Here is a 22,562-nt window from a genome sequence, read left to right on the forward strand (position 1 = left end):
AAAACAGGATTATAGAGCCTAACTGGTAGCCTGTGATTCACGACTATTATGACTGGAATTACATGAGGAAGAAATAGCTACAGGAGCTCATCCTCTGCTAGGGTTGCAAGTTCCAGTGTGTTCTATTTTTCAGCTGCATAATGTCTGTCTGTCTCTCTCCCTCTCAAAACCAGTTCAGAGGCATATTATTTGGACACTTCTCCAAAACAAAAAACTAACATATGGCCCTATAAAACTTGAATGTATACATTTAAAGTGTGCCACCATCCATTTCTGGTTGTTTCCTCCACATTACTTACCTACCACACACACTTACTGTCTCCCTATACAGTAACAAAAATATATGCTGCAAGCAACATACAGTTATTATATAAATCAATCTTTCACACAAGAAACTGCAATCCTGCCTATTCAGCTCTAAAAAACAGCTTAACAGGATCCCTCTTTGTTGATAGTGGTAGTATGTTTCATATCCTACCTGTGGGCCAGTCACTAGCAGGTAACATCCCTTATGCACTACCTTGCCCACACAACCTGCTGGCTGCCTTGTCTCCCACCAACCAGTGGATGGGTCACTCACCTGCTAGTCGTTACATGATTTGGTCCCAAGGAAGAGCAGAGTACATCAAGAGCTGCAGTGGGAAGTAAAGCAGGTGAGAATGCAGAAAAACAGATGTTTTTAAGTTTCTAAGGCCGTGGCTTCTTCTCTTCCTATTCCAGACAATAAGAACAATTCAGCAGTGGAAAGGGATTTGCAGCTTTCCTCATATTATCACAAAGTCTTGCATATTCCCCCTTCCCTTATTTTGTTAAAGTCATAAATAGGTTTAGAGGGACCAGGTAGTTTAGGAGATCTGGCCACCAAACCGAATGATGTGGGACTTCAATGTTCTCTAACCAGCTATTGTAAGAGGACATGAGTGAAACGTCAAGTGAAACTAACGGATGTTAGACATCTTAATGCCTTTGAGGATTTGGGCCAAATGCATTATTTTTGTCTCAGCCACAGAAATCTTAAAACACTATAATTGTTTATAGCTTACTACAGCGATACTATTCCTTGGTTTGCCAGTCGACTTGGGGTCCAAGAGCTTTTGCTCTACTGAAAAGCAATAAAAGACACTGTTATCTAATTGGATTCGCATTATGACATCCCAGTCCTCTAGAATTCTCCATGAAAACTGCAGCTTGACCATGTAAGTGATTTGTAAGGCTTTGACATCCCACTATCTACTGCATAAAGTTTAGTGCTAAATAAATTGCCTTGATAATGGAAACAATGATAAAATGGCACATAATCCTCAAATACCAAGGAATTAGGAGTTACAGAAAAAGACATGCTGTCTTACCGCTATACGGTGGCCACAAGTAGCTTATCAGAAAGGAAGATTAGAGTAAATAAAAGTTTAAATCCTAGTGTCAATGATTATTGGGTCACATCATGCCTTTGGGTCACAAAATATCATGCACTAAGGGTGAAATCCAGGAACCAGTGCTGAGCTCAAGCAAAGGGCTGTGCATTGGTTCTTTCTGTATGGTCTGAAGGGAAATCTAATCCTCCCTTCTGGGGCCACAGAACAGATGCACAGCTGTTATATCTCTAAATAGGCTCACATCACCATTTCAGCTGCTCCCCATCAGGCTAATTCAGTCCAATAGGAGAGAACCTTAATGGCCTTAACAAGGAGCATACCCTGCAATGGAGAATTCTCTGAATGTCCACTCATCCCAAAATACTGACAAGCAGGGAGCTCCCATGGATCTTGACTCTGCCCCATGTAAGGCACACATATGCTATGTGCAATCTCCTCAAATCCTGTCCCTCCTTGCACCAGGAACTACGCTGGCTCTGCTGTCAGTGGGATCTCCACAACTCCGGAAAGGAGCCTGGCTTTGGCACTAAGGGGGAAAGTGCTCTGCCTAGTATTAACAAAGCCTCAGTTTGCATGGCTACAAATAATTTCAGCCACACTTTCCACCCACAATTATTTCCACCCACTGTGTTATAGAGTAAGTTCTTCAGGAAGTGTAGTGATGCCACACTTTCTATGCACTCCAAGTAGTCTTTGGTTACCTGTGACACATTCCCTCAGTTAGTGAGACACTACATGATACCAGGAGTGGAAGGGACAGGGTTCTGGAAGAGCCAGTGAGAGAGGTAGCATTGAAATACCTATAACAGAGCCTGTGTAACTTCAAGTAACTTCCCCACAAGTCTTGAAAATCAGAGGAAAGGCTGACTATGCCGGGAAACAGTTCAAACAGTAATTTGAGCTGCACATGAAAGCCATAAGAGCAAATAAACTGGAGGATGAGCAAAAGATTGCTCTGCTCTTAACAGTAGCAGGCACAGAAGCCCTTGATGTACACAATGCATTCTAGACTGGTGGTGCTGGTGAGGAGAGAGGAATAATGAAAAATGTTTGAGGATCATTGTGTCCTTAGGAAGAGGAGAAACAAAGGTGTTACTCATGATAGATGTGTGATCAGGATGAGAACTCAGAATGAAGGGAAAACCATAAATGAAGGGATCACAGACTTAAAACTGAAAATTCAGTGAATGTGGAATATTAAAAGACTCTCTCATTAAAGACAGATTGTCCTGTGGTGCAACAACAAGATTCCGAACAGTTATTAGGTGAGATGGATTGACACTAGAAAGGGCAAAATGTAGGCACCAAGCAGCAGAACTCACACAAAACACCTAGCAAAATGCACAGAGCACATGACTTCAGCTAAACCAGCAAGGGAAAAGTTCACAGAAATTAAATTGCCTGAAACATGGAATGCAGGAAACAATGATGGCAATGTGACAACCAGCAGGAGTATAGGAATTTACCAGCATTTGAGCACATACATAGAAACTGTAATAAACCAAACCACTATGCAAAGAACAGCAGGAAAGTGTGTATTTTTAGTGCATTGGAGAGGAAGAGCAGTTCTAAAGCACAATAAGGGAGGATGCTGAAAACTCAAAGTGTAGCTAATTAAAATGTACACAAATGGAACTTGAGACACTGGGGCACATGTAATAACAGTAACTGAAACAGAGAGATGTAAAGAGCTCTTAAAAGGAGAAGAGTCAAAACTATCTATGAAAGACAATAATGGAGGAAGAATTCCAGTGTCAAGAGAGTACACTGACATTTAATACAAAAAGTGAAATGATAAAACAAGAGCACCTGGGATGCTACACAGAGACTGGCAAAAAGTCTTGGGCCTACACACGTGAGGTGTATATCAGATTCAGAAAGACAACTTAGAGCCAGATATCAAAGTATTAATAGCATCATATGAAGATGCTACAGGGTCTAGCAGGTGTGAAAATGTAAATTGAAGACAATGATTTGGGGCAGCACTTCCACTGAGTTCAGGAATATCTGAGTATATGAAAATTGTGAGCGCTAATAACCCTAAACTGAATAAGGCCAAATTCAATTTCAAAACAGTGGAAATAACATACTTGGGAGAGACACTGACCTCCAAAGGAGTCTTGCTTGATCAATCAAATATTCAGGCAATACTGACCATGCCAAGGCCTGAAGATAAAAAAGGAATTCAAAAGCTGCTAGGCGTGTGAATCATGTCAGTAAATTCATACTTCGCTCTACAGCTTGCACAACTCATCTGAGATATTGCCTCCACTGTCCACAAGACCCTGGATATGGATACCAGAGCAAGAAAGTACAATGGTTTAAAAGCACATTCTAACTTCAGCTGCAGTGCTGCAATTTTTTGACTCACTAACAGATATCAAACTCTTCACAGATGCTTTGTAAGGAGCTCTGGGAGCAGTACTGTTACAGTGTCATGAAACTGATTAGTTGCCAGTCTCACATGCATGAGACTATGAAAGTCGCCAAAAAGATCTAGGCACAAATTGAGAAAGGAACACTAGATCTGACACATGGCTGTAAAAGATTTCAAGACTTTTTTTTTGGTATGGTCCTAGCTTCAAAGCAGGAACTGATCACAAACTACTGATTGCTATACGAAAAGAGAATTGGAGAAGAACCACCAGTGATACAGTGACTACTTTTGAAAATACAAAAAAATGTATGACATGATCCTGGAGTTCCAACCTGGGCCTATTTAGTGTTAGCAGAACACTCAATACAAAGCCTGATGATCAGGAACAAGCAACAAAAATACATGCAAACATGATAAAAGCATCACATACAGGCACATAGGATGAATTGGAGACAGAAACAGCTAAAGATGAAATGGTACAAGCAATGATAAGGAAGGAAAAACAAAACACCCCAACACTTCCCACTTGCATATTCCCACTATAGAAATGAGTTTTCAGTCATCTCAGGAGTGCTCTAAAGGGAACACAGCTTGTGGCTCTCAGAGTGAGGAGAAGGAAAATATTGGAATGAATACATCAAGGGCCTCTAGGAATGACCAATTCAAAAAAGAGAACTAAAGAAGTTGTATTAGGGCCACAGATTAACAGTAATATCAAAGAAATAGGAAGCAGGTGTGGACCATATAAGTAGCACCGAAATTCCCCGCAGTGCTACCACACAAATAACTCACAACTCTATGGTACAAAGTTGGAAATGACATGTTCAGCTTGGGAAGACATGATCATCTACCTGGCAATAATGGGCTACTTTCCCATAAGCAGTCACTTAAAAGATACCACATTAGCAACAGTTATCAGGCACATTAAATTTGTATTTGCATGTCATGGAATTCCAAGGACTGTAATAACTGATCCTGGAGTTAGCTAAATGGACAACTTTCATCATCAGACATCTTGTCCCAGACATCCTCAAATCAACAGATTAGCTGAATGTGGGTTACGTACCCTGAAGAACTTGCTTTCAAAAATAATGGATGCAAGAGAAGATCCATACTTAGCACTTGCCAGATATAGAGCAACACCACTGGAGTGGAAAGTCACCTGGTGAACTTCCTTACAACAGATGTATAAGTGCTCAATTACCAAATATGGGACAAAACACAAATGATGACTGAGGAGAATAGGAAAAGACTGGGAAAAGTACAATCAGACAAAATAGTACAATAAAGGAGGAAGACCTCTTTCTCAGTTAAAAAACAGACCTGTTGAGAATTTGGCAAGATAGGCACTGATTAATCAATGCTACAGTGATCAAATAGGAGTTACCTCATTCATACTCCGTTATCAAAGATGAAGACAAAAATTTCACAAAGGAATGGGAAGCATTTGCTCAAGATGCCAGACCACTGGGCTGAGATAAATGAAGTGAGAGCAGACACACAAGTTGGGGGTTGGGGGGTGAGGGAAAAACACCTTACAAATCGAACCTGTTATTGACCATCAGACTGAACAGTCTGTTACAAACAAGAATTTGTCTAAAGAGGGTTTACAATACAGATCAGCAAGACTGCTAGAACGTCCTAAAAGAATGAACAAAACACATTAAGATTGTGTTAAAGAAACCTGAACTGTAAATTTTTGATCCAGTTCTGAATAATTCATAGGATTTTACAAATAAGTGTGGCATTCAGTAAAATAAATGGAATAGACTGTCAGGGGAACTAAAAGAGATGGCTCAATCATTTTGTGATCTACCTTTAGACATATGATGGCTTATATGCAAATCCAGATTAAGCTTACTGAAGTCTTAAGGGATCATTGTGCACCTACATCAAGATAGACGTTTCAGGTCCAGGATAGATTACACAGCAACGCTCAAGAATGAATGATTTTATTCTCTCAATCTCTCTATCATGAGCATTAATGGGCAAATCCTCCCAACATACGTGAGATGTTTCTCACAACATACATGCTTCGTTGTCAGTTATAGCGAAGATCACTGAAAGGAATTCCTTTGTTAAATAGTAGTAATTTGAAGACAATTAATGTAATGCACTGTTAAGGAAAAGTTAGCATATGTGACTCCATTTTGGTTTGGGGCCCACCTAAAAGCAAGCACATCATGCACCAGGAGGATGCACCATGTTCCTTAGATACTGCATTCCTGTGAAAACCCTCCCCCTTGTGTCCAGCCTGTCTCGACTCCCAGTTTCTGTTCTTTGTCTGTTCCTAACTCCCTGCCTCCTGGCCTTGTGATGTGGACCTCCCATCCTAATAAGAAAGGTTACTGATGCATTGCTTTAGGACCATGTTGTGTAGTTGAAGTAATAGTTTAGCACGGGGAATGTACCTAGCAGGGATAGGTGGTAGATAAGGAAAGGGTTTGTCTATTGGCTAAGGTTTCCAATGCACGAGGGCAACATGCTTTGCTAAAAGGTATATAATCTTTGTATAACCTGCATTCGGGGTCCCCTTCTGACTAGGAGGGGGGCACCACGCTCGAGCGTAATAAACTTAATATCTTTGGGAACTCTGCAGTTGTGGACTTTGTTCGTGTGCCTCAGCCTAGACTCGAACTGCGCATGACCTATCAGGTATAATTCGCAACAGCACATTGTCCTGACTGTACTAACAAACACTTTTGAACCTGTTCATAGCAACTTAAATAAAAATAGGAACACACACACAGTGTACCGTTGATCAACATTTTCTGAAGCATTAGCAAAATCTCATTAAAACAAAGCATCATACTGTAATCTAGAACTGGAACATCAAAGGATGTAATTAAAACTCAGGAATGTTTCCCTGTTCCTAGAGGCCTGTTTATGAGTGAATTGAGGTTTGTTAATTTTTCTCCCAGTAAAGGAGACTTTCAAAATTATTTCTGAAACTCAACCCACATTTGTGCGATGTGAACTTTTTAAAAGGTAAAAGCATGACTGGCAAACTAGCATTTTCTTCTAAATCTGTAAGAAGTGAAAATCGATTACTTATTTGATTAGCTACTGCTCAATGAACTGGGCCCCAATGTTAAAAGAAATGCATTTCTGAAAATGGCAGAGCAAGTTGGTTTGCTATAAAATATGTAAACACTGCTGAAACAGTGGGATAACTGTACACAGCAGACTTATAGTTCATTAGTGAGGCATTGAGCTTTACACCATTTACTTACATCAGTAAAGTTACATTTTCAATTTATGTAAAATGTGTTTGTGTGTTCAAATATAAGGAAAACATTAATGGTATTTCAAAAGAGAACAGTGGAAATTTCAGAAAGCTCACACAGGTGCGCACTGAAAATATAATAATGAAAAACTGGTAGGGAGTATGGTCCAGTGCTCAGAACTGGGCACTGGGGGACAGGACTCTCATTCTATTTCTGGCCCGTCTATTCACTTGCTGTGTGACTTTCAGCAACTCAGTTAACCTCTCTATGCCTCAGTTTATTCATGAAGATGGGGATACTACTACTAACTCACTTTAGAGATGTTGTCGTCATTATTTCCAGTAGTACCTGTGGTGTGCTTGGTGCTTTTCAGATTACAAGGCAAAAATCACTGCCCTTAGGAGCTAACACTGAAGACAGAGACTGAAGGTAGTGGGACAGGATACAACATGCCTGTGCCCTGTTTCAAGTTTATCAAAAAGGTAGCAGCAAGCCACTTTCAAGAGCAATCTTTGTCAACAGCCTAAAAATTTCCCAGATGGCAGTACTGGTTTCACTGTTAGATCTGAAAGTCTTGGACAAAAGATAGATCCAACAGTATTAACGGAGTCAAAGGGGTCAAAGATTGTACCTCTAGTAAGTGTGAGGGAAAATTAACAGGACTTAAAACTCAGGTCAAGGCCCTAACTTTGGTCAAGCTTGCCTGCAGGCTGTAAACTGAGATCCTGCTTGCTTATGTTTGTCAAGGGGTAGGAGAAGTCACAGTGTAAAGTTCCCAAAGCAGAACAATGGTTTTCTGTGCATAAGGGGCATGAAGGGGCAGGATGGAAAAGTCCCCAGACAGAACAAATTTGCAATAGTCAAGCTAATGAAATATATAACCGCAACAGTTGTGCTAAAAGGTCACTGAACGCAAAAGAACAGACAGTGAATAACAGGATGGGCCTAGTGGGGGAAACACTTTTTTTTGCTTTTGACCAGTATTAATTTTGCAATGTATTCCAAATAAGGTAATTAATACGGAAGTGTGTGTAACTGGTCTGTGGTTTTAAGCTTTAAAAAGCTGTGTGTACTTTGCATCGGGGGGGCAATCAATAAAAGGGCCTCAGGCCTGTTCTGATCCAAACACAACACGTGGTTAATTTTCCACCACAAAAGTTACAGCAGTTTATGAGTTCTACCGCTTCTTAGAGGACATAATGAGACAAAGATGCTCCTGGGAACATTAGTTCTGGTGCCTCATACTCAAGGGCATAGAGGTGATGGAGAGCCTTTTCCTTAGTGGTGGGATCCACACCTACAACGTTCCTTTTAGTTGAACTTTATTTACTCAGTGAGGTGCAGAAGGAAGCTATAGTGGCTCAGATTGAGACAGTTTCCCAAGTGGCATTACTAGCACAGGCCTTGAGACCAAGAGCTGATATCTAAAACAAACTGTACAGCAAATGAAGGTTTCACTGGTATCTGTCCCTTTTGGCAGGTTGCAGAGAAGGAGGAAGTCCCAAGACCAAGTTAATGAGTTAGGAGCACTGTCTGCTGGTGGCTGAGGGCAAGAGAGAAAAGAAAAAGAAAAGAAAAAAACCCTGGCAAAGGTACCTTTGGAAGAGGTTATAATTTATTTTAAATGGAAATCACAGAGAGAAGCATTCTGGTTTCCATATTGGAAATTGTTTAAGGGGAAAAAAAAATTCTCTCTCCCTCTAGTCATTTGGTGCTTCTTAGGATCTGCTGAAGCCCAGACCATTCTCCTATTGTTAATTTGTCAGAGATTAAATTTCCCAAATATTCTGTGTGACACCTCAAAAATGAGCTGTCACACTTAAATCTCAAAGATCAAATGACGTTTATTAAAAATAAGTTTCTAGGACTGGTTTTCAGACAAGTGGCAAAAGAGATTTAGATGAAATTTTATAACATGACTAACATCTATTGGTTTTAATCCAGTAATTCAAAAATGGGTTGCTGGAACCTGCAAAGTTGAGCAAAGTGTCTGCAAACACACGCATTTGACATGATTTTTAAAAGGATCTGGCAGAGGCTGGGGAAAGGGCAAAATCAGTTTTCTAATGGAAAGCATCTCAACCTTAACTATAACAGGCTACTACATTTTAATAATGAGAAGTTGAAGGATGCAGTATGTTAACAGAGATTCTACATTTAGAACTTTCGGTTCTATAGTCCATGAGGGAAATGAAGCTATAACACAACCATAAATCTCTTCTCAAAGGAGTAAGGAATAGTAAGATGAAGTGGTACAGACATCTCAATTTTACACCATAATACAGGCTCCTTGCTGCCAATGCAGGACAACTGCACAGCAAACACAAAATGGAAGAAAGCGCATAATGAATTTGATCATGAGACTCCTGAAATAATCCACATTGCATCCCTGTGGATATTGTGATATTTGAATAAAAGTTTGTCTTTCCTGAAAAGTTTAGAGAGCAGTAACCTAAAGTATAGTCCAATGAAGGATTCTTCTTTCCTCTCCATTGCTGAGTTTGCATTATTGCTAAATTAATGAGATACAGAATTACAGAGATGAATGGAAGTTATTGACCTGAACTCATCAGATTGCTGAGAATGCCATTATGTCCCAAGAATTCATACTACACTTGAATGGTTCACTACAGCTCAAAACCTGAGTGAAGTATCTGAATTAAATTTAGGTAGTGACATGATTATCAGTTTGAGCAGTTCAAGCTTATCAGAGCATTTACATGTAAAAGCTTAGGTAAACTTGAATCAGCAATGTTGGCCATGCATTACAATTTAACAAAACACTTAGATTGCTTTAGAATAATCCCAGTTGGTTAAGCCTAAAAAACAATGTCATACACAGCACTAAAACAAAACAAAAGCTATTGTCTTCCTATTACATATTTGTTATCATTCATATCATGGGTTTATTTTAGGAAACATCAAATGGAGGATCAAACAATTTCATCATGCAGAGAAAAAATGCTTATGAATTCATCAGCAATTTTTAATCAATGGTTTGTCATGGGATATGTCAGCAGTAACATTCTGCTGAACCAGCATCTCTCCCCACCACCATTATTATCCAGTTGATTTGGATTTTAGGTTTCAAAATAAAAGTCATTTATCATGTGATAATGATGGGCAGTTTCCTGTGACTGACTAGAGTACAATGTTTGTGTATTGTGGGCCACACACTGAGGTGATTTACTCTGTTTTTACTTAGACCCAGATCCTTTAAAGTATTTAGGTGCTTAACTTTTCTTTAAATCAATGAAAGTTAGGTGCCAAAGTACTTCTACAGGAAGAAAGGGAAAGGTCACATAGATGTAAGTGAAATCAAAGCGTGCATGCTCCATGGACAGGTTGTAGTAGATATAGACCTAGCTGTAGGTTGTGTATATAAAAAGCATGGGTCAAACACTGGATGGACTATTGCAGAACACCCAGAAGCTATATCTGCGACAAGCCATATAATATGCTTGCCTACTAGATAAGGCAAACTGACATGATCACATCACACCAGTACACTCCGCTCTGTGCTGATTACCAGTTAGAAACCAGGTGTATTACCTTGTTTGATAGCAACTGGACCTCGACCAGACTAGGAGAAAAATAAAAGGTTTTGCTGGGGTTTCTGGTTTTGATTTAAAAAATTAGCTAATGTGTTTTAATTAAGAGCTATTTAAATGTGTTCCCATCTAGAGTAGACAAGTTTTAAATATTTTTATGAACATTCTCTGGTCATGGTCAACCCTAAGGGAGGTATGTTTTGAAGCAGTCCCTATGGTAGGCTATGACCAGCTAGCACATTTTAAAGATGCTAAAATCTGTCTACACTAGATGCTAACACCTACCAGTATTTCCCTTCCATTTCTTAGCCCTTGTCTCCTCCATTGTCAACCACCATTTCCTTTTTTCGTCCCCTTCTTGCTTATCTCTGGTTTCATTCCAATCTTCCTTTCCCCTTTCCTCCTTGGATTACATCCCAAAGTGTACTGTTGCTTGTGCCTTTCAAGGTACACCTTCTCATTGCTGTTTGAGCGCTTAAAAAAAAAAAATCTCACCTCCTGATTAGTGGAGATACGGTGCTGGTCAAAAATATACTTTAAAATAGTAGACATAAGGCCGAAGTCTGCTGGTGACTCTTATCCATGCAAAAACGACTGCTTTTGAGAAGCATGAGCATCCATTCAAGTCTTTTTTTCTACATTTGTAAAGTGCCAGATCCTGTGAGGTGCCCTGAGCTCTCCCTGGAATCAAATGAAGTTGAGGATATACTGAGCACCTCCTGACTCTAATTCATGAATTTATTTAGTTAAAGTGGGTCTTTTCTGCAGGAAAGCAGACATTAAAAACAAAATCGCTGATGCACCTGTGGTTCTTGCTATCCATTCACAAATACAGCTGTGGTATTTGGAAACCTGCCCATCTCTGACTTACTGGAAGTCACTCCAGGAGGAAAAACAAATCTTACTTTCAACCCACTTGTGTAACTTTTCACTGTGATCTTTCATCCACCACAAAGGCATTGAAAATATACCTGAAAGTCATATCAGTCTGCTGTAAAAGAATACTTAGGTCTATCATAAAAATCATAGATTCCATTCTACACCTTTTACTTACACATTAACTCCAATATGCGTGGATTAGGAACAACGATGATTTGGAATGGTATCAATTCCATTGATACCATGGTGGCTTTCTTGGTATGTATTGTGCCTGCAGAACAATCCTATCTAAAGATAAAGCAAGTCACATAAATCCAGCAATAAAATTCAAAACTAATTGTCTTGAAGTCTGCTTCACAAAAACTGTACAGAAAGCTGTTCATGTCAACTTGTAAAATTAATGTTTAATGCTTACATTAGAGTTTAGGGACCCGATACTAAACATGTCAGTCCGTGGATGGGTTGCTGTGCCTGTTGAAATGCATTTAAGCCAATGAACTTCCATGTGGATTCAGCAGTCCTCCTGTACGCTGTCAATCTAAATCAGAATCTAAGTACATATAACTATCATATAGCTTAGTTTTGATGATTCAAATCATATTCAGAAACTCTTAAGACCTCTGGACTCTGTTTTCAAAGGGCAAGGTTTGTGGTCGGGGGGTGGGGACGGGGGGAGTTGAATGTAGACATCATTTATATTTCTGTTAGTTCTACTCCCCATTTTGAAAAAAGAAAAGGAGGACTTGTGGCACCTTAGAGACTAACCAATTTATTTGAGCATAAGCTTTCGTGAGCTCACTTCATCAGATGCATGCAGTAGAAAATACAGTGGGGAGATTTTATATACACAGAGAACATGAAACAATGGGTGTTACCATACAGACTGTATGTAACAAGAGTGATCAGGGAAGGTGAGCTATTACCAGCAGGAGAGTGTCGGGGCGGGGGGGGGGGGAAAACCATTTGTAGTGATAATCAAGGTGGGCCATTTCCAGAAGTTGACAAGAACATGTGAGGAACAGTGGGGGGAGGGGGGGAGAATAAACATGGGAAAATAGTTTTACTTTGTGTAATGACACATCCACTCCCAGTCTTTATTCAAGCCTAAATTAATTGTATCCCGTTTGCAAATTAATTCCAATTCAGCAGTCTCTCATTGGAGTCTGTTTTTGAAGTTTTTTTTGTTGAAGCCCGTTGCCAATTGTGTCCATGTATCTATTTGAGGGACACCATCATAGGGCCTAATCACATCAGCCACACTATAAGAGGCTTGTTTACCTGCACATCTACCAATGTGATATATGCCATCATGTGCCAGCAATGCCCCTCTGCCATGTACATTGGCCAAACTGGACAGTCTCTACATAAAAGAATAAATGGACACAAATCAGACGTCAAGAATTATAACATTCAAAAACCAGTGGAGAACACTTCAATCTCTTTTGTCACTCGATTACAGACCTAGAAGTGGCAATTCTTCAACAAAAAAACTTCAAAAACACATTCCAACGAGAGACTGCTGAATTAGAATTAATTTTCAAACTGGATACAATTAACTTAGGCTTGAATAAAGACTGGGAGTGGATGTGTCATTACACAAAGTAAAACTATTTCCCCTTGTTTATTTCCCCTCCTACTGTTCTTTTAAAGTGCTGGAAATGGCCCACCTTGATCACTACAAAAGGTTCCTCCCGCCTCTGCGCTCTCCTGCTTGTAATAGCCATCTTTCCTGTTCACTCTTGTTACAGTCTGTATGGTAACACCCATTGTTTCATGTTCTCTGTGTATATAAAATCTCCCCACTGTATTTTCCACTACATGCATCCGATGAAGTGAGTTGTAGCTCACAAAAGCTTATGCTCAAATAAATGTGTTAGTCTCTCAGATGCCACAAGTACTCCTTTTCTTTTTGTGGATACAGACTAACACAGCTGCTACTCTGAAATCCCCATTTTGAGAATCTCAACTTTCTGCAGTACCAAAGAACAAGCATCCACAAGATTTCAAGGTTGTATGGCCTGGAAGACCAAATATAGTTTTGATCACATTGGGCTCTTAATAAAGAAAAGCTATAGGGCAAGAAGCTCTAATTACGGTGACAATAAATTCTAAAGTTACAAGATGGATGATGTACAGAAAAAATTGAAGGTTCAAAACTGTATATTGGATGAGACTGGGGAGTGGACAAATTTGGGGGATTTAGGAGATATCCAGAAGATGTTCTGCAGCATTACAATCGAGATTTTCTTTAGCATCAACTTTTATTGGCCACTCTGAGACAAATTCAGCCCTTGTGAATTATATTACATGGAACCAAGGAGCAGAGGTGCTCTGGGACAAGGAAAGGCTGGAAGGGAGGGAGCAAAAAAAAAAAAATCAGGTTTTGTGAGGGACAGAAGTAGAACGGCTTGCAATCACTAGAGGATGCTCTCCTCAGAGCCCAGAATAGAACCCAGGATAGAACCTGGTCTACACTACGAGTTTATGTCGGATTTAGCAGTGTTAAATCCGGATTAACCCTGCACCCGTCCACACAACGAAGCCATTTTTTCGACATAAAGGGCTCTTAAAACTGATTTCTGTACTCCTCCCCAACGAGGGGATTAGCGCTGAAATCGACATCGCCATTTTGAATTAGGTTTAGTGTGGACGCAAAGGTTTTGGCCTCCGGGAGCTATCCCACAGTGCACCATTGTGACCGCTCTGGGCAGCGCTCTGAACTCGGATGCACTGGCCTGGTGTACAGGAAAAGCCCCGGGAACTTTTGAATCTCATTTCCTGTTTGGCCAGGCGAGCTCATCAGCACAGGTGTCCATGCAATCCCAAAATGGAAAAAGAGCTCCAGCATGGACCGAACGGGAGGTACGGGATCTGATCGCTGTATGGGGAGAGGAATCCATGCTATCAGAACTACGTTCCAAAAGATGAAATGCCAAAACATTTCAAAAAATCTCCGAGGCCATGAGGGACAGAGGCTACATCAGGGACTCAACACAGTGCCGCTTGAAACTTAAGGAGCTCAGACAAGCGTACCAGAAAACCAAAGAATCAAACGGACACTCCGGGACGGAGCCCCAGACATGCCACTTCTATGCTGAGCTACATGCAATTCTAGGGGGGGACGACGCCACCACTACCCCACCCCGTCCGTGGACTGTGAGGATGGGATACTCTCCGCCATGGCTGAGGATTTTGCAGATGGGGAAGATGATGATGAGGAGGATGAGCTTGTGGACAGCACACCGTTCTCCCCGACGGCCAGGATCTTTTTATCACCCTGACTGAAATACCCTCCCAAACCAATGAAGCCAGAGAAGGGACCTCTGGTGAGTGTACCTTTTTAAATATAATACATGTTATAAACGCAAGCGTTTTTTAATGATTAAGTAGCCCTGAGGACTTGGGATACATTCATGGCCAGTACTGCTACTGGAAAAGTCTGTTAATGTGTCTGGGGATGGAGCGGAAATTCTCCAGGGACATCTCCATGAAGCTCTCCTGGAGGTACTCTAAAAGCCTTGGCAGAAGGTTTCTGGGGAGAGTGGCCTTATTCCGTCCTCCATGGTAGGACACTTTACCACGCCATGCTAGTAGCAAGTAATCTGGTATTATTCCATGACAAAGCCTGGCAGCATATGGTCCCGGTGTTTGCTGGCATTCAAGCAACATCCGTTCTTTATCTCTCTGTGTTATCCTCAGAATGATATCGTTCATGGTAACCTGGTTGAAATAGAGGAATTTGATTAAGGGGACATTCAGAGGTGGCCGTTCCTACTGGGCTGTTTTCCTGTGGCTGAAAAGAAATCCTCCCCACAGTTAGTCACGCGGTGGGAGGGGGGGCCATTGGCACTGAGTTGTTCGCGTTTGGCTTGCAGGATCTTCCCTGATACCAGCCAGGTGGTGGGGGGAGGGGAAAAGCGATCATCCCATAGAATTGGACGGGGGGAGAGGGTTAGTTTGGTTTTTGCTGCTGCACATTAACAGGAAAACTGCAGCAGTAAATGGCCAACTCAATGGGCTTTGCTTGGTATGGGAAAGGAGGGGGCTGCTGTTATGAAGGTTGCAGAAGCCGAAAGACTATGACTTACCATGGCTGCCTGCAAGCCAAATTCTGTTACCCGGCCCTGCGTGTGTGATCTCTAACACCAAAGCCGCAGGCACTCAATATAAGATGCAAAATGTGACCTTGTACCAAAATCACATGTGCTACGTAATGTGAATAGTGTTGTTCTCAGTGAAAGAGTACAGCCATTGTTCTGTAAAATGTAACTTTTTAAATACTTCACTCCCTTTTTTCCCTCCAGCAGCTGCAAATGTTTCAAGCCTCCCTCCTCCATCCCAGAGGCTATCTCAGATAAGGTGGCGAAAAAAAACGTACGTACGATGAAATGTTCTCTGAGCTCATGCAGTCGTCCGGCACTGACAGAGCTGTGTGGAGGGACACAATAGCAGAGTACAGGATGGTGGCCAATGAACATGAGGAGAGGTGGAGGCAGGAAGATCAGAGGAGGCATGAGGAAACACTGGGGATACTGCAGGATCAAACGGACATGCTCTGGTGTCTGGTGGAGGTTCATGAATAGCAGCAGGATCACAGACTGCCGCTGAAGCCCCTGCTTAACCACCCTCGCTCCTCCCCAAGTTCCATAGCCTCCTCACCCAGACGCCCAAGAACGTGGGGTGGGAGGCTCCGGGCACCCAACCACTCCACCCCAGTGGACAGCCCAAGCAACAGAAAGCTGGCATTCGACAAGTTTTAAAGTGGCCTTTTCCTTCCCTCCTCCCACACCCCACCCAGGCTACCTTGTGAGTTATCTCCCAAATTTTATAATCAGTTAATGTCTTTTTAAACGATAGTGACTTTATCTCCTTTGCAAGCAAGCTGTGATCGAAGGCGGGAGGGCGGGTGGCTTACAGGGAATTAGAGTCAACCAAGGGGGTGGGTTTTCATCAAGGAGAAACAAACAGAAGTGTCACACAGTACCCTAGCCAGTCATGAAACTGGTTTTCAAAGCTTCTCTGATGCGCACCGCTTCCTGCTGTGCTCTTCTAACTGCCCTGGTGTCTGGCTGCGCGTATTCAACGGCCAGGCGATTTGCATCAACCTCCCACCCCGTCATAAATGCAAAAGTTTCGGAGCCACTGGGAATCATCCCAGACCTGCAACACTATGTGGTCCCACCAGTCTGTGCTTGTTTCCGGGGACCAGAATCGGCGTTCCATGGCATGAGCCTGCCCCATTAACACCATGATCTCCAAATTGCGGGGGAACGCGGTTTTAGAGAAAAGTGTGTTCATGTCCTCATCACTGTGCTGCCATCGCCTCCTCGCCTGGTTTTTCAGGTGCTGGTTCTGCATAAACTGCACGATAATGCGCGAGGTGTTTACAATGGTCATAACTGCTGTGGTGAGCTGAACGGGCTCCATGCTTGCTGTGCTATGGCATCTGCTCCTGCTCGGGAAATCCAGGGGAAAGGGTGCAAAATGATTGTTTGCCGTTGTTCTGGAGGAGGGAGGGGCGACTGACAACATGGCTTACAGGGTTGGCTTACAGGGAATTAAAATCAACAAAGGGGGTGGCTTTGCGAGCAACAGAATGGCCCCCTCAAGGACAGAACTCAAAACCTCAAGGATAGAACTCAAATCTGGGTTTAGCAGGCCATTGAATACAAAACAAATCTGGTCTATTTCTTGTTTTAATCCAATTCATCTATCTTTATACATCTTGCTGGCAGCAGACTGTGCAGTTCGACCACTAGCCATTGTCATCTCCTGGCTGCTCGGCAGAAGACGGTGCAGTATGACTGCTGGCCATCATCTTATGCTGGCTGCAGATTAAAAGACAGTGCACTGCTGGTAGGACTGAATCACCATGAGACGGAACTTAAAAGGGAAATGACCTGAGTCACTCCCATGTTTGCCCAGGCACCCCTGACCTCATCAAGGTTGGTTAAAAGAGCACCCTGGATTACGTCGACGACGGCTACCACTCATACTGCACTGTCTGCTGCCAAAAGGCAATAAACTGTTGCTGTGTAGCAATGCATTACCACGTCTGCCAGCACCCAGGAGACAGACGGTGACGGTTAGCTGAGCGGGCTCCATGCTTGCCGTGGTATGGCATCTGCACAGGTAACTCAAGAAAAAAGGAATAAAACGATTGTCTGCCTTGCTTTCACAGAGGGAGGGAGGGAGGGAAGGGGGGGCCTGACGATATGTACCCAGAACCACCCACGACAATGTTTTAGCCCCATCAGGCACTGGGATTTCTACCCAGAATTCAAATGGGCGGTGGAGACTGCGGGAACTGTGGGATAGCTACCCACAGTGCAACGCTCCGGAAGTCGACGGTTGCCTCGGTACTGTGGACACATTCCGCCGACTACATGCACTTAGAGCATTTGTGTGGGGGGACACAAAATCGACTGTATAAAAATGCTTTCTACAAAACCAACTTCTATAAATTCGACCTAATTTCGTAGTGTAGACAAGGCCTCAGTAATCTTTTGCTGGCAGCAAAAAAGCTTGAAACCCACAGCAAAATATGTGCCTAATTTCCCTCTAGTGGCTGGTCAATGTGGAGGATGAGAAGCAAATATTGCTATCAGTTGTGCCATTAGCCCAAATGACAGATGTATGTGGTGAAACTAAAGCTTCTAACCCTAGTGGTGAATCAGGTGGCAGTTAGTAGGGTTCCACATGATGGACATCCTGTTATTTTCAGTTTGCTTTAAAAAAAAAACACAACCCTAGCAAACTGCATACCAAAAATTACATTTTAAGATGTTAATGTTGCAAAGTCAAGCATTCAAAAGTTAGGAAATGTCAGAATTAAGGCTGCCCATTCAACCTTAATTCAGCCCCTTGTGAGTATACCCTATGATACAGTCTTTAACTGTGTGATCACATACTATTTTTTTCCCACTGGATCCTGGTCTCATTCAGTTTACAATAAATGTTTCATATAGTTACATGTAGTAGATACAACCTATTAAGCTCATACAGCACTGGACCAACTCCTGAACCACTCCTGAAACAACTGGCAAATTTCTAAACAGGAATGCTCGGCAACTTTTGAACAAACAATACACTCATCCATCAAAAAGCTCCTGAAAAAAAAGAGTTAAAAAAGTTACAGATGCATGATTGATATGGATATACCGTAAAAGACAGACTGTCATTCTTGGGAGAAGAGAAAAATCTGCATTAAACAGAAGTAACATTCCTCAAGATCATCTGGTTTACTCCATAAAAGATGAATGAATAGATATGGCTTCTTTGTGAACCAAGGTAAAAGGTAAACTGGATTATACTAACCCAGTGACATAGGTACGTGTCTTTAGAGAGATTGTATCTAGCCTGTGTCTGACCTTAGCAGATCGTTCAATAGAGGATGAAGTTCCTATGCTCAAGAAACACAGGATCTACTTGCTCTAATAAGCAAGAGAATCTAAGGAGGCAGGACTACGTTCCCACACCCATTGTATATGTATTCAATATCACAGCACATCCCATGTTCACCAGAAGTGATTGTGCCTTCAGACTATCCCCTGGAATACTGCTGTGGGAGGGCTGTGTATAAAATATACAATCTGACCTCTCTGTCTTATGGCATTATATATTGTTTAAAAGACTGAACATTAAAGAGCATTAACCTCAGATAACAGAAAATTGTATTGGCTCCAATCAAATTAAGTAAGATTGCTTTGAGGGCATATGGAGCACATGAAAGCAAGCATAACTCATTTGAAGTCACCATTACTTTCCTGGTTTAACAAGTACCTTGAAAAATAAGTGGCATCATCTTACCAAATAGTTACACCCCCTGCAGCAGTGAGGAACTGCCAAAACAGATGGGTATTACTCAGTTTAGAGTCTTCAGAATGAATTATAGAGAACAGTTATAAAGAACAATGTTGATAAATACCCTTGCACGCAGGGAGTAGCAAGTGGTATTCAATAAAAATGACAGGCATGTCTAACAGATTTAAAGAGTATGAAGGAAAAACAGCACAGATTATTTTGACACTAATAACATTTAATGAGTCATAAAATTCAGCCTGAAAAAATATTTGTTCGGATCTGATTCACAAATGCATGCTGACTGTGTACGATGTGTCACAGTGTCACTCATTATTATGCATGTACAGTGCTGAAAGAAATAAGCCTGATTTTTTGAGACATTAGTTTTCCTTAATAGTAGCTGATGACCAAAAAAACCAAAAACAAAATAAACCCCTTCTTTATGCACCAAGTGACTTAAATTGTGCATATCCTAAAACTCTTGCAGGCCAACCAATACCATCCTTGTTCAAGAATTAGAGCTGGTCAGAAATTTTCTGACAAAATGTTTTTCTATTGGAAAATGCTGGATGCAACAGAGTCAAAACGTTCTGTGGGAACCTGATACCTGCCTGGTTTCCTATCAGCTCACCCACCCAGCTCCTCACAAGTCCACCTGGCTGGCTGACAGGGAGCTGGGGAGCCTGAACTCCCAAGCTCCCATGTCCTCAATAGCCCAGACTGAGGCTTCTGGCTCCCTGGCACCCCACCAGAGCCAGGGTTCCCATTTCCTCAGCATCCCGAAAGCCCTGAAAAACCAGGTTGCCAAGGCACTGAGCAGCTCAGGGAGCCTCAAAAATGCTTCAAAAATATCTGAGCAAAATGCTGTTTACAGTTTTTCTATACAAACTTTTGGAATTCCCAGTTCACTGGAAAACTCCATTTGGCATTCCATTTCTGAATGATTTTTTTTTTTTTAATTTCAGAATTTCCTGTGTAAACAAGTCTACTCACCACTAGGTGTCCAGTCGTGACCAGGCTTAGCATCACAGATCTCTCACAGATGGTTGATCCAGCACCGTGGCAGTTTCTTTGCCTGGTAATTCAATCCCCCAAGCTGGGTCACATCTTTTGTCCATCTCTTCTAGGATCCAGCTGTCCCAAACTAAGAGTACAAAAATGTCTTCAACAGAAACAAGTCCTTTCACCCTCTCTGGGGCTTGTCTTCAGCTGAGTCTGCAGTTACCTTGCTGGGCATGGTAACCCTTCCTTGGGGCTAGTAGGGGAACCCAGTCCCACCTTTGACTCTGGGTTCCAGACCAGGGCCCTGTACTGAACAGCTACATCTGCTCCTTTGCTGTGGTTTTCCCTTGCCCACTTTCTACCTTGTCTCAGATTTCCCTTCTAGACCTCCAAGTCACTTCCTTGGCTAGTCAGGGTCTCTCCCAGGCCTCCCTGAATGGTAAGCTTCTCCACCCACAGGATCTCTACTTGCTAGCAAAGCTTTCCTTACTGTTCTGAGCTTCCTGCCTAGTTCTCACTCTAGCTCTTTCCCCAGCTTGGCTTTATCACCTCTTAAGCCTGGGCTCTTTCTGGGGAATTTCCTGTTCCCTCTCAGGTAGGGCTCATTCAGTCAGGTTGGCTTAGCCCCAGGCTCTCCAGCCCATGGGGTAAGCCACCATGTTACACTGTAGAACAGAAATCCAGTTTTTAGTCAACTCTATAAAGGACAAAATATACAAAGGGGCCTTAATTTGGCTTCCATTTGTACAGGCACAATTTGTAGTGTACACAAAAGACCTTCACAGGCACTTTTCAAGCATTAGCATCCATTGTGGCAGTTGATAGAGTCTAACAACTACCAGACAGAGGCTACTTTATGACAGGCAAGCACTCATTACTCCAGGAAAATCCACGACGTGGCCCAAGGGAATTTTGTCTGAGTAAGGAATATAGACTAGTGTCCTCAAATGCAACAAAATCTCCAGTAAAAGTGCATGGAAACCAAAACACTCTGCACTCATTCAGAAATATAGTATCAGAATTAAGGAGGGATTGAACAAAGTTGGGAGGAAATTGGGGTGAAATGTCTCTGGGCAAAGACATTATTTTGCTCCTGTATTACTACAGAATGGGGTGTGTGTGTGGTGGTGGGGTGTCGGGTCATGATCTTGTGGATGCAATTGCAACAAGTTCCATTGCCAAAAACCAGGACTTTACAGGCTGAGATTAGAGTCTTATGTAGGCTGGTGTCTATGGAAAGCACTGCAGTAAGGCAGGCTCTGCTCCTGCCTCTCTGCACCACAGAAACTGGCTCAGACTCTACCGGAGGCATATGCACCATGCTGTGTATTTGAGTTCCATCAATCAACATGCTTACAGGCCTGTGAAACAGTCTATTTACAGGTTTCAGAGTAACAGCTGTGTTAGTCTGTATTCGCAAAAAGAAAAGGAGTACTTGTGACACCTTAGAGACTAACCAATTTATTTGAGCATAAGCTTTCGTGAGCTACAGCTCACTTCATCGGATGCATACTGTGGAAAGCACAGAAGATCTTTTTATACACACAAACAATGAAAAAATGGGTGTTTACCACTATAAAAGGTTTTCTCTCCCCCCACCCCACTCTCCTGCTGGTAATAGCTTATCTAAAGTGATCACTCTCCTTACAATGTGTATGATAATCAAGGTGGGCCATTTCCAGCACAAATCCAGAGTTTAACAAGACCTGGGCGGGGGGGGGGGTGTAGGAAAAAACAATGGGAAATAGGTTACCTTGCATAATGACTTAGCCACTCCCAGTCTCTATTCAAGCCTAAGTTAATTGTATCCAATTTGCAAATGAATTCCAATTCAACAGTCTCTCGCTGGAGTCTGGATTTGAAGTTTTTCTGTTGTAATATCGCAACTTTCATGTCTGTAATTGCGTGACCAGACAGATTGAAGTGTTCTCCGACTGGTTTATAAATGTCATAATTCTTGACATCTGATTTGTGTCCATTTATTCTTTTACGTAGAGACTGTCCAGTTTGCCCAATGTACATGGCAGAGGGGCATTGCTGGCACATGATGGCATATATCACATTGGTGGATGTGCAGGTGAACGAGCCTCTGATAGTGTGGCTGATGTTATTAGGCACAGTGATGGTGTCCCCTGAATAGATATGTGGGCACAGTTGGCAACGGGCTTTGTTGCAAGGATAGGTTCCTGGGTTAGTGGTTCTGTTGTGTGGAATGTGGTTGCTGATGAGTATTTGCTTCAGGTTGGGGGGCTGTCTGTAGGCAAGCACTGGCCTGTCTCCCAAGATTTGTGAGAGTGTTGGGTCATCCTTCAGGATAGGTTGTAGATCCTTAATAATGCGTTGGAGGGGT

The sequence above is a fragment of the Caretta caretta genome, chromosome 5, assembly GCF_965140235.1.
Source record: "Caretta caretta isolate rCarCar2 chromosome 5, rCarCar1.hap1, whole genome shotgun sequence".
In the NCBI taxonomy this organism is placed as follows: domain Eukaryota; kingdom Metazoa; phylum Chordata; order Testudines; family Cheloniidae; genus Caretta; species Caretta caretta.